This window comes from Zalophus californianus, chromosome 11 (assembly GCF_009762305.2).
Source record: "Zalophus californianus isolate mZalCal1 chromosome 11, mZalCal1.pri.v2, whole genome shotgun sequence".
Classification (NCBI taxonomy): Eukaryota; Metazoa; Chordata; class Mammalia; order Carnivora; family Otariidae; genus Zalophus; species Zalophus californianus.
The window spans coordinates 36,280,156-36,291,324 of NC_045605.1; positions in this window are offsets into that span (position 1 = coordinate 36,280,156).

Sequence of the window (11,169 nt, forward strand, 5' to 3'; positions counted from 1 at the left end):
ATGCAGAAACCACAGAGCTGAAAAATACAATAACTGAACTAAAAAATTCCATAGAGGATTTGAACAACAGACTAGAGAAAGTGAAAGAAAGGATCAGAGAACCTAAATATAGGGCAGTGGAATACACTGAGAGAAGAAAACGAAAAAAAAGAATTAAAGCCTGAAGATAGCTTAAGGGATTCATAGGACAATATCAAGTAGGTCAATATATGCATTATAGAAGACCCAGAAGCCAAAGAGAGAGAGAAGAGGACAGAAAGCTTATTCAGAGAAATAATGGCTGAAAACTTCCCTAACCTAGGGAAAGAAACAGATATCCAGATCCAGGAAGTCCAAAATTTCCCAAATAAGAAGAATCCAAAGAGAAACATTAAAATTAAATTGTCAAAAATTAAAGAAATATAATAATTAAATTGTCCATAGTTAAAGACAGGGAGAGAATCTTAAAAGAAGCAAAAGAACAACTTATTATATATAAGGAAATCTCCATTGACCATCAGCAGATTTTTTAGTAGAAAATGTTCAGGTTAGAAGAAATGGCATGATAAATTCAAAGTACTTAAAAAACAAAAAGAAAAAAAACACAAAAAACCCTGCCAACAAAGAATACTTTACCTAGCAAAGTTGTCTTTCAGAACTGAGAGTTTTTCAGACAAACAAAATCTGGAAGAGATCATTACCACTAGACCACCCTAAAAAGAAATGTTAAAGGAGCTCTTCAAGATGTAACAAAGGATGCTAGTTATCAACAAGAAAATATGAAAGTATAAAATTCACTGGTAAAGATAAATATACAGTTAAATTTCAAATACTCTAATAGGTAATGGTGGTGGGTAAATCACTTATAACTCTAGTATGAAGGTTAAAAGACAAAAGTATTAAAAATAACAATAATTAAAATAATGTGTTAATGGATATTCAATGTAAAAAAGATGTAAATTGTGACATCAAAAACAAAATATGGGAGGGGGAGTATAAAAATAAAGAGCTTTTGTATGCATTCAAAGTAAAGCTGTTATTAACTTAAAATAAACTGTTATATTTTATTTGGCCTCATGTTATTAACCACAGGGAAAAAGCCTATAATAGATACACAAAAAATAAAGAAAAAGGGATCAAAGCATACCACTACAGACTCATTAAGTCACAAAGGAAAAGAAAAGGAGAGGAAGAAAGGAATAGGAGAATTACAAAACAATTAGAAAAATATTAAGGCAATAGTAAATCCATACCTATCAATAAAAATGTAAATGGACTAAATTATGTTTTTAATAAAACATAGAGTGGCTGATGGATCAAAAAAAGACAAAGCTATATGTTGCCTATAAGAGACTCATTTAGCTTTAAGTACACACAGAGATTGAAAGTAAAGAGATGGAAAAAGTATGTCATGTAAATAGAAACAAAAAGGGAGCAGAAGTAGCTATACTTAGGCAAAACAGAGTTCAAGCTAAAGACTATAACAATAGAAAAAGAAAGTCATTATATAATGAAAAAGGACTTAACTCATCAAAGTTAAAATATTTTTAAGTATTTATGCATCCATCTAGGAGCACCTAAATATATAAAACAGGGCGCCTGGGTGGCTCAGTTGGTAAAGCGACTGCCTTCGGCTCAGGTCATGATCCCAGAGTCCTGGGACTGAGTCCCGCATTGGGCTCCCAGCTCAGCGGGGAGCCTGCTTTTCCCTCTGACCCTCTCCCCTCTCATGCTATTTCTCACTCTCTCTCTCTCAAATAAATAAAATCTTTAAAAAATAAAAAATAAAAAAATATATATATAAAACAAATATTGCTAGATCTGAAAGGGGAAGCAGAGAGCAATACAATAATAATAATGAAGCGGGGACTTCAAAACCCCACTTTCAATAGTGGATAGATCATCCAGACAGAAAATCAATAAGGAAACAATGACTTAAGCAACACAGAAAAACAGATGGATTTAACAGATATATATAGAACATTCCATCCATCAGCAGCAAAATGCACATTTTTTTAAGGGCACATGAAATATTCTGCAACACAGACCTTTGTTAGGCCATAAAACAAGTCTTAATAGATTTAAGAAGATTAAAATCATATCAACATTTTATCTGACCACAATGGTAAGAAACTGGAAAAAATTAAAATGGAAACACAACATACCAAAAGCTATGGAATGCAGCAAAAGCAGTGCTAAGGCAGAGAGTTATAGGGATAAACATCAATATTGAGAAAAAAAAGCCCAAGAAACAAGTTATCTTTACACCTCAAGGAACTAGGAAAAGAAGAACAAACTAAGCCCAAATTTAGCAGAAAAGAAAAATAGCTACGATCAAAGTGGAAATAAAGGGAATATATAAAAAGATAATAGAAAATATCAATGAAACTAAAAGCTGTTTTTTTTAAAGATAAACAAAATAGGCAACTCTTCAGCTAGATTCACTGAGAAAAAAGGAGAGAGAACCTAAATAAAGAAAATTATAAATGAATTATGACCTTGAGAAAGAAAAGCAAAGTTGAAGGCATCACAATTCCAGACTTCAAGTCATATTAAAAAGCTATAGTGATCAAGACAAAGCTATGGTGCTAGCACAAAAATTGATACATAGATGAATTGAACAGAATAGAAAATCCAGAAATAAACCCACAACTATATGGTCAATTAATTTTCAACAAAGCAGGAAAGAATATCCAATGGGAAAAACACAGTCTGTTCAACAAACGGTGTTGGGGACAGCAGCATGCAAAAAATGAAACTTTCTTACACCTTACACAAAAATAAATTCAAAATGGATTAAAGACCTAAATGGGAGATTTGAAACCTTAAAAATCCTACAGGAGAACACAGGCAATAATCTCTTTGGCATCAGCCATAGCAACTTCTTACCAGATATGTCTCCTGGGTGAGGAAAACAAAAGCAAAAATCAATTATTGGGACCTCATCAAAATAAAAAGCTGCTGCAGAGCAAAGGAAACAATCACTAAAACTAGAAGGCAACTTAAGGGATGGCAGAAGATATTTGCAAGTGACATATCTAATAAAGGGTTAGTGTCCAAATATTAAGAACTTATACAATTCAACACCCTCAAAATGAATAATCGTATTTAAAATAATGGGCAGAAGATATGAATAGACATTTCTCTAAAGAAAACATACAGATGGCTGATAGACACATGAAGATACTCAAACTCACTCATCATCAGGGAAATACAATCAAAACTATAATGACCTCACACCTGTCAGAATGGCTAAATTTAACAATACAAGGAACAACAGATGTTGGTGAGGATGCAGAGAAAGGGGAATCCTCTTGCATTGTTGGTGGGAATAGCAAACTGGTACAGCCACTCTGGAAAGCAGTATGGAAGTTCACCAAAAAGGTAAAAATAGAACTACCCGATGATGATGTTTATAGCAGCCTTATTTACAATAGCCAAACTATGGAAACAGCCCAAGTGTACATCGACTGATGAATGGATAAAGAAGAAGGGTATATCTACATACAATGCAATATTACTCAGCCATAAAAAAAAGAATGAAATCTTGCCATTTGTGATGACAACATGGATGGAGGTAGAGAGTATTATGCTAAACAAAATAAGTCAGCGAAAAAAAATACCATATAATTTCACTCATATGTGGAATTTAAGAAACAAAACAAAGGGGGATAAAGAAAGAGATGGAGGGGGAGTAGCAAGATGGCGGAGGAGTAGGAGACCTAAATTTCATCTAGTCCCAGGAATTCAGCTAGATAGGGATCGAGCCATTCTGAACACCTACGAACTCAACAGGAGATCAGGGAAAAGAACAGCAGCAACTCTCTGAACAGAAAAGCGACCACTTTCTGGAAGGTAGGACGTGTGGAGAAGTGAATCCGAGGCGATATTCGGGAGGATAGACGGCGGGGGAGGGGCCTCCGTCGGCCGCTTCTGGCAAGTGATAGAGCCGCAGAGCACAAAATCGGAACTTTTAGAAGTCTGCTCCACTGAGGGATGTCGCTCCAGTGGCTAAGTGAGGGGAGGAACCCTCACTGGGACAGTATGGTCTCAGGACCCTCAGGGTCACAGAAAGACCAGGGGTGCCTGAGTGCTGCAGACCTCCCAGGTATTGGAGTGGGGAAGCTGGCTGCAGAGATGGAGCTGAGGAGTGGGCTCTCAACTCGGGGTTGCCATAAACCGTGATCCACGGCACCATTGGGCCACTGCTCTTCCAGCAAGGACCCAAACAAGCAACAGTTCTAGGGAGACTCCCCTTCCTCCCCCGGGAGGAATGGCACGGGAGCGCACCACACGAATCTGCTGGGTTTTTTGACAAAGCAGGAAAGAATGTCCAATGGAAAAAAGACAGTCTCTTCAACAAATGGTGTTGGGAAAATTGGACAGCTACATGCAGAAGAATGACACTGGACCATTTCCTTACACCACACAAAAATAAACTCAAAATGGGTGAAAGACCTAAATGTGAGACAGGAGTCCAACAAAATCCTAAAGGAGAACACAAGCAGCAACCTCTTCAACTTCAGCTGCAGCAACTTCTTCCTAGAAATATCATCAAAGGCAAGGGAAGCAAGGGCAAAAATGAACTATTGGGACTTCATCAAGATAAAAAGCTTTTCCACAGCAAAAGAAACAGTCAACAAAACCTAAAGACAACCAACAGAATGGGAGAAGATATTTGCAAATGACATATCAGATAAAGGGCTAGTATCCAAAATCTATAAAGAACTTATCAAACTCAACACCCAAAGAACAAATGATCCAATCAAGAAATGGGCAGAAGACATGAACAGATACTTCTGCAAAGAAGACATCGAAATGGCCAACAGATACATGAAAAAGTGCTCAACATCGCTCGGCATCAGGAAAATCCAAATCAAAACCTCAATGAGATACCACCTCACACCAGTCGGAATGGCTAAAATTAACAAGTCAGGAAACGACAGATGTTGGTGGGGCTGCAGAGAAAGGGGAAGCCTCCTACACTGTTGGTGGGAATGCAAGCTGACGCATCCACTCTGGAAAACAGTATGGAGGTTCCTCAAAAAGTTGAAAATAGAGCTGCCCTATGACCCAGCAATTGCACTACTGGATATTTACCCCAAAGATACAAAGATAGTGATCTAAAGGGGTATGTGTACCCTGATGTTTATAGCAGCAATGTCCACAATAGCCAAACTATGGAGAGAATTAGGATGTCCATCAACAGATGAATGGATAAAGAAGATGTGATACACACACACACACACGCACACACACACACACACACACACACACAATGGAATATTATGCAGCCATCAAAAGGAATGAAATCTTGCCATTTGCAACAACATGGATGCAACTGGAGGGTATTTTGCTGAGTGAAATAAGTCAATCAGAGAAAGACATGTATCATATGACCTCACTGATATGAGGAATTCTTTTTTTTTTTAAAGATTTTATTTATTTATTTGACAGACAGAGACAGCCAGAGAGAGAACACAAGCAGGGTAAGTGGGAGAGAGTGAAGCAGGCTTCCCGCCGAGCAGGGAGCCCGATGCAGGGCTCGATCCCAGGACCCTGGGATCATGACCTGAGCCAAAGGCAGACGCTTAACGACTGAGCCACCCAGGTGCCCCTGATATGAGGAATTCTTAATCTCAGGAAACAAACTGAGGTTTGCTGGAGTGGTATGGGGTGGGAGGGATGGGGTGGTTGGGTCATGGACACTGGGGAAGGTATGTGCTATGTGCTGTGAATTGTGTAAGACTGTGGAATCACAGAACTGTACCTCTGAAACAAATAATATATGTTAAAAAAAAAAGAAGAAGATAGTAGGAAGGGAGAAACGAAGGGGGGGAATTGGAGGGGGAGACAAACCATGAGAGACTATGGACTCTGAGAAACAAACTGAGGGTTCTAGAGGGGAGGGGGGTGGGGGGATGGGTTAGCCTAGTGATGGGTATTAAAGAGGGCACGTATTGAATGGAGCACTAGGTGTTATATGCAAACAATGAATCATGGAACAGTACCTCAAAAACTAATGATGTAATGTATGGTCATTAATATAACATAATAAAATAAAAATAAATTAAACAAATAAATAATAAATAAATATATAATAAAAAAATGAAAGAAAAAAAAGAAAGAGATGGAGGCAAACCAAGAAACAGACTCTTAACTATAGAGATTAAGTTGATGGTTACCAGAGGGGATGGGTGAAATAGGTGATGGAGATTAAGGAGTACACTTGTTATGATGAGCACAGGGCAATGTATGGAATTGTTGAATCATTATATTGTATACCAGAAACTAATATTATACTGTTTGTTAACTAACTGGAATTTAAATAAGATCTTAAAAAAAAAAGAAAAAAATGAATTGAGACATTATAACTGATACCACAGAAATGCAAAGGATTTTAGAAACTACTATGAACAATTATACACCCAAAATTGGACAACCTAGAATAATGTCTTAGAAACATTAGAAAGAAGAGTGCCTGGGTGGCTCAGTTGTTAAGCGTCTGCCTTTGGCTCAGGTCATGATCCCAGGGTCCTGGGATCGAGCCCCGCATCAAGCTCCCTGCTCTGTGGGAAGCCTGCTTCTCCCTTTCCCACTCCTCCTGCTTGTGTTCCTTCTTTTGCTGTGTCTCTCTCTTTCAAATAAATAAATAAAATCTTTTAAAAAAAGAAAAGAAAAGAAACATTAGAAAGATACCAAGACTGAGGGGCGGCTGGGTGGCTCAGTTGGTTAAGCATCTGTCTTCAGCTCAGGTGATAATCCCAGGGTCCTAGGATCAAGTTCTGCCTTGTGCTCCCTGCTCAGTGGGGAGCCTGCCTCTCCCTCCCTCCCCTGCTTGTTCTCCCTCTTTCCCTACCTTTCTCTCACTCTTTCAAATAAATAGATAAAATCTTTTTTTAAAAAAAGATACTAACATTGAATCATGGAAAAAAAAAGTCTGAACAGATTAATTACTAGTAAGGAGATAGAATCAATAATCAAAAACTTCCCAACAAAGAAAAGTCATCAGACAACTTCACTGGTGAATCTACCAAACATTTAAAGAACTAATACCAACCCTTTTCAAACTCTTCCTAAAAATAGAATAGGAGGGAACACTTACAAATTCATTTTACAAAGCCAGCATCAGTCTATTACCAAAGCCAGACAAGGACACTGCAAGAAATGTATGGGCCAATATCCTGATGAACTAGATGTAAAAGCTCCTCAACAAATATTAGACAATCAAATTCAACAATAGATTAAGAAGATCATATATAATGATTCAGTGGGATTTATTCCAGAGATGCATGGATGGTCCAACATCCACAAAACAATGTGATACACCACATTAACAAAAGCAACAATAAAAATTATATGATTGTCTCAATAAATGCAAGGAAATGATTTGACGAAATTTAATATCCATTCACTATAAAAACTCCTAACAAACTAGGTATAGAAGGAATGTGCTTCAACATAATAAAAATATATATGACAAGCCTACAGCTGACATTATACTCAATGGTGAAAAACTGAAAGCTTTTCCCCTAAGATCAGGAATAAAACAAGGATGCCCACTCTTACCACTTTATATAACATAGTATATAACTATAATTATGTAACTATACTATGTATATAGTATATAGCATCCCAGCCTGAACAAGTAGACAAGAAAAAGAAACAAAAGGCATCCAAATTAGAAAGGAAGAAATAAAATTGTCTCCATTTGCAGATGAATATATATGGAAAACCCTAAAGACTTCACCAAAATATTGTCATGAAATTGCAGGATAAAAAATTGATATATAAAAATCAGTTACATTTCTATACACAAGCAATGAACTATCAGAAAGAAAAATTAAGAAAACTATCTCATTTACAAATGTCAAAAGCAATAAAATACTTAGAAATAAATTTAACCAAGGAGGTGAAAGATAGGTACACTGAAAACTATAAGACATTCATGTTAGAAAATGAAGTCATAAATATATGGGAAGATAGTCCATGTTCATGGATCAGAAGAATTAATACTATTAACATGTTCAAACTACCCAAAGCAATCTTCAGGTTCAATGAAATCCCTATCAAAATTCTAAAGGCATTTTCACAGAAATAGAGCAAACAATTCTAAAATTTGTATGAAACCACATAAGACCCCAAATAAACAGAGTAATCTTGAGGAAAAAAAAACAAAAACAAAGCTAGACACAACACATTTCCTGATTTCAAACCATATTACAAAGCTACCATAATGAAAAGAGTACAGTATTGGCATAAGAACAAAGAGATCAATGAAACCAAATCAAGACCTCAAAAATTTATGCATATATAGTCAATGAATTTGTGTGAGATTTATTAATTAAAGCTAAGAATATACAATGGGGAAAGGATAGTTTCTCAATAAATGGTTTGGGGAATACAGGACAGTCACATGGAAAAGAATGAAACTAAATCCCTACCTTACACTGTACACAAAAATCAACTCAAAATGAAACCATATGGTTTTATGAAACCATAAAACTCTTAGAGGAAAACATAGGAGGTAAGCCTCTTGATGTTGATCTTGGCAATGAATTTTTGGATTTGACACTAAAAGCAAAGGCAACAAAAGCAAAAATAAATGAGTGAGACTGCAACAATTAAAAAGCTTCTGCACAACAAAGAAAACCATCAACAAAATGAAAAGGCATCCTACTGAATGGGAGAAAATATTGGCAAACCACATATCCAATAAGGGGCTAATATCCAAAATATATGAGTATCTCACACAGTTCAATAACAATAAAGAACCAATAACCCATCAAAACTACAATGAGATATCACTTCACAACTTTTAGGTTATGTTATTAAAAAAAATAAGAGATAACAAAAACTGGTGAAGATGTCGAAAAAAGGGAACACGTGTACACTGTTGTTGGTAATGCAAACTGGTACAACCACTATGGAAAACAGTACAGAGGTTTTCCCAATTTAGGATTTATTATTCTAATAAAAGCCTGCAAAGATGTCCTGATCCCAAGAACCCACAAATATGTTCCCTTATATGACAAAAAGAACTCTGCAGATGAGGTTAAGGCTAGAGGTTTTTATATATGGAGATTATCCTGGATTATTTCAGTGAGCCCAATACCTACAACATAAAAAACTATAAAATAATAATTTTGTTTTGTTTTAAGCTACTAAATTTATATACTTTGTTACAGCAGCAGTAGAGAATGAATACACCTTCTTAATCATGAGTCCACCTCTTGGACAATTACTTGCTGTAGAGATTGGTCAAGCCCAGAGTATCTGCATAACCCTACAGCCAGAAAGATGTAGAATATTATTATTGACAGTTCAATTAAAAGTACAAAGGATGGGGGAAGTGTGGAAGAAATGAAGCCCAGACAAAATAAGAGAATATCCCCCCACTTTACTATGCTATGTTGTCATTTAATTTATTACCATATTTTGCTACTACCTTCACAGTACTTTTTTGAAATATGGCCTCTCCTCATCTCTACCAACAGATGGCTGCTCTGAGTTGATAGCAGTATTTTTAGTATGAGCAGAAAAAGAATGAATAAAAGAGAGAAGATTGTTACACATTACCTAATTTTTATCCTAGTTTAATATCAAAACAATCTTCAATTTATAAATATTTCATCTATTTTCAGAGATTATAAAATTAATAACTGAAGCAAATCCTCAAAGTTAGACTCTTTTAGAGTCTTAGGTCTCATATTAGTGAGGAAAACAGTGTTCCAATACCAAAGCTCTTGTCATAAATCAACTTTAACAGTAGTCAAAATATACTCCTTCACACAGCAGTGTAAGCAACCCGCTTGCTATGCCTCTTCCCTGGTGCACAGTTTCCACAAGGCCTAATACAGTGGTACCAATATAGCAGGAGCTCAGCAGACGCAGCAGATAAAGATAATGATGGTAATAATGATAAAAATCAAAATAGTCATGTCTGCCATATTGTTCCTTAGCTACAGCTGCATTTCAAATTCTAAATAACATTAAGTCTTGCCTCATTGGAAAAATATACAGCCATGTATTTCCAACTACAGAACTTTAAAAGAATTATCACTAGTGCAGAACATTTTTTATGTTGTCATAAAGCTAAGAGAAGTCAATTAGGTCTAGTACTTCATTAATGGTTTCCACAAATCACATTTATAGCCAGTCCCATATCCAGTGTGATACGAAGAAATACCATTTAGAAAGACAAGTTTTGACACCCTTATATTATGGCATTGCAGAAACTGTGGGGGTAATTAATTTTTACTTGTACTGTGATGAATCCAAGCAAAACTCTAAAAGACATTTGGCCAATTACTGACTCTTTAGGGCAAAAAAGCCTTTGCAGAAAGCTTGAGTTTATATTACTAGTATGATCAAAGCTTTAATGAAATTGCTGCATGGCAGAAACTACTGGACTATTAAGAGAAAACTACAAAAATAAATGAGTGCCTAGCTCTGAATCTACAAAAAATGGGAGCTTTCTGGTTTTCTTTGATTGTCTATTCATTTCTCATCATAGAGCCCCATGTGGCATTGCTCTGACAAATTTCACTGAAGCATGTTTTCTCTTCTGCAAATTAGTAAAGCAAAGTCCTGCATGTGATCTTCCTAATGGGATTTTGTATCCCACTGTTCTTTATTATTATTTTAAGAGGGGTAGGTGTTTTCTCATTCTCAAGAGAAATGACTGGACTCGTTGGAGCTCTTTTATGGATATTGCAGGGTATAACCCAATAGGTGTCAGGAAGAATTCATGCTGTGTTGCAGCTCCACAAGTACCCATCCACCACTAATACTTGTATTGTGGTGCTGTAAAACTCCAAGTGAAATCTAAATGGTACAGTAAATGAAGAATTTACCGAGACTTAACTTTCTATTCTTCCTGAATAAAACCATTATCAGCTCGGGTGTCCTATAACTCTTTAAAACAGGCATTCTTAACAGCTCATTCACAGGCCCAGATCAATCAGTCATTTTCTTTCCTATACTTTCTTTGAGAAATACAGTGGAAGTGCTGATTAAGAACGCAAAACACAGGGAAAAGAGAATATGAACCCATAAACATGAATTTAATCATTAAAGTCTAGGTTTCTGTTGGTTCTATTTCCAAAGTAGATACAGGATTTCACCACTTTTCACCACCTGCCTAGATACATCCCAGGTGCAGGCCACCATCACCAGTTACTTGGGATT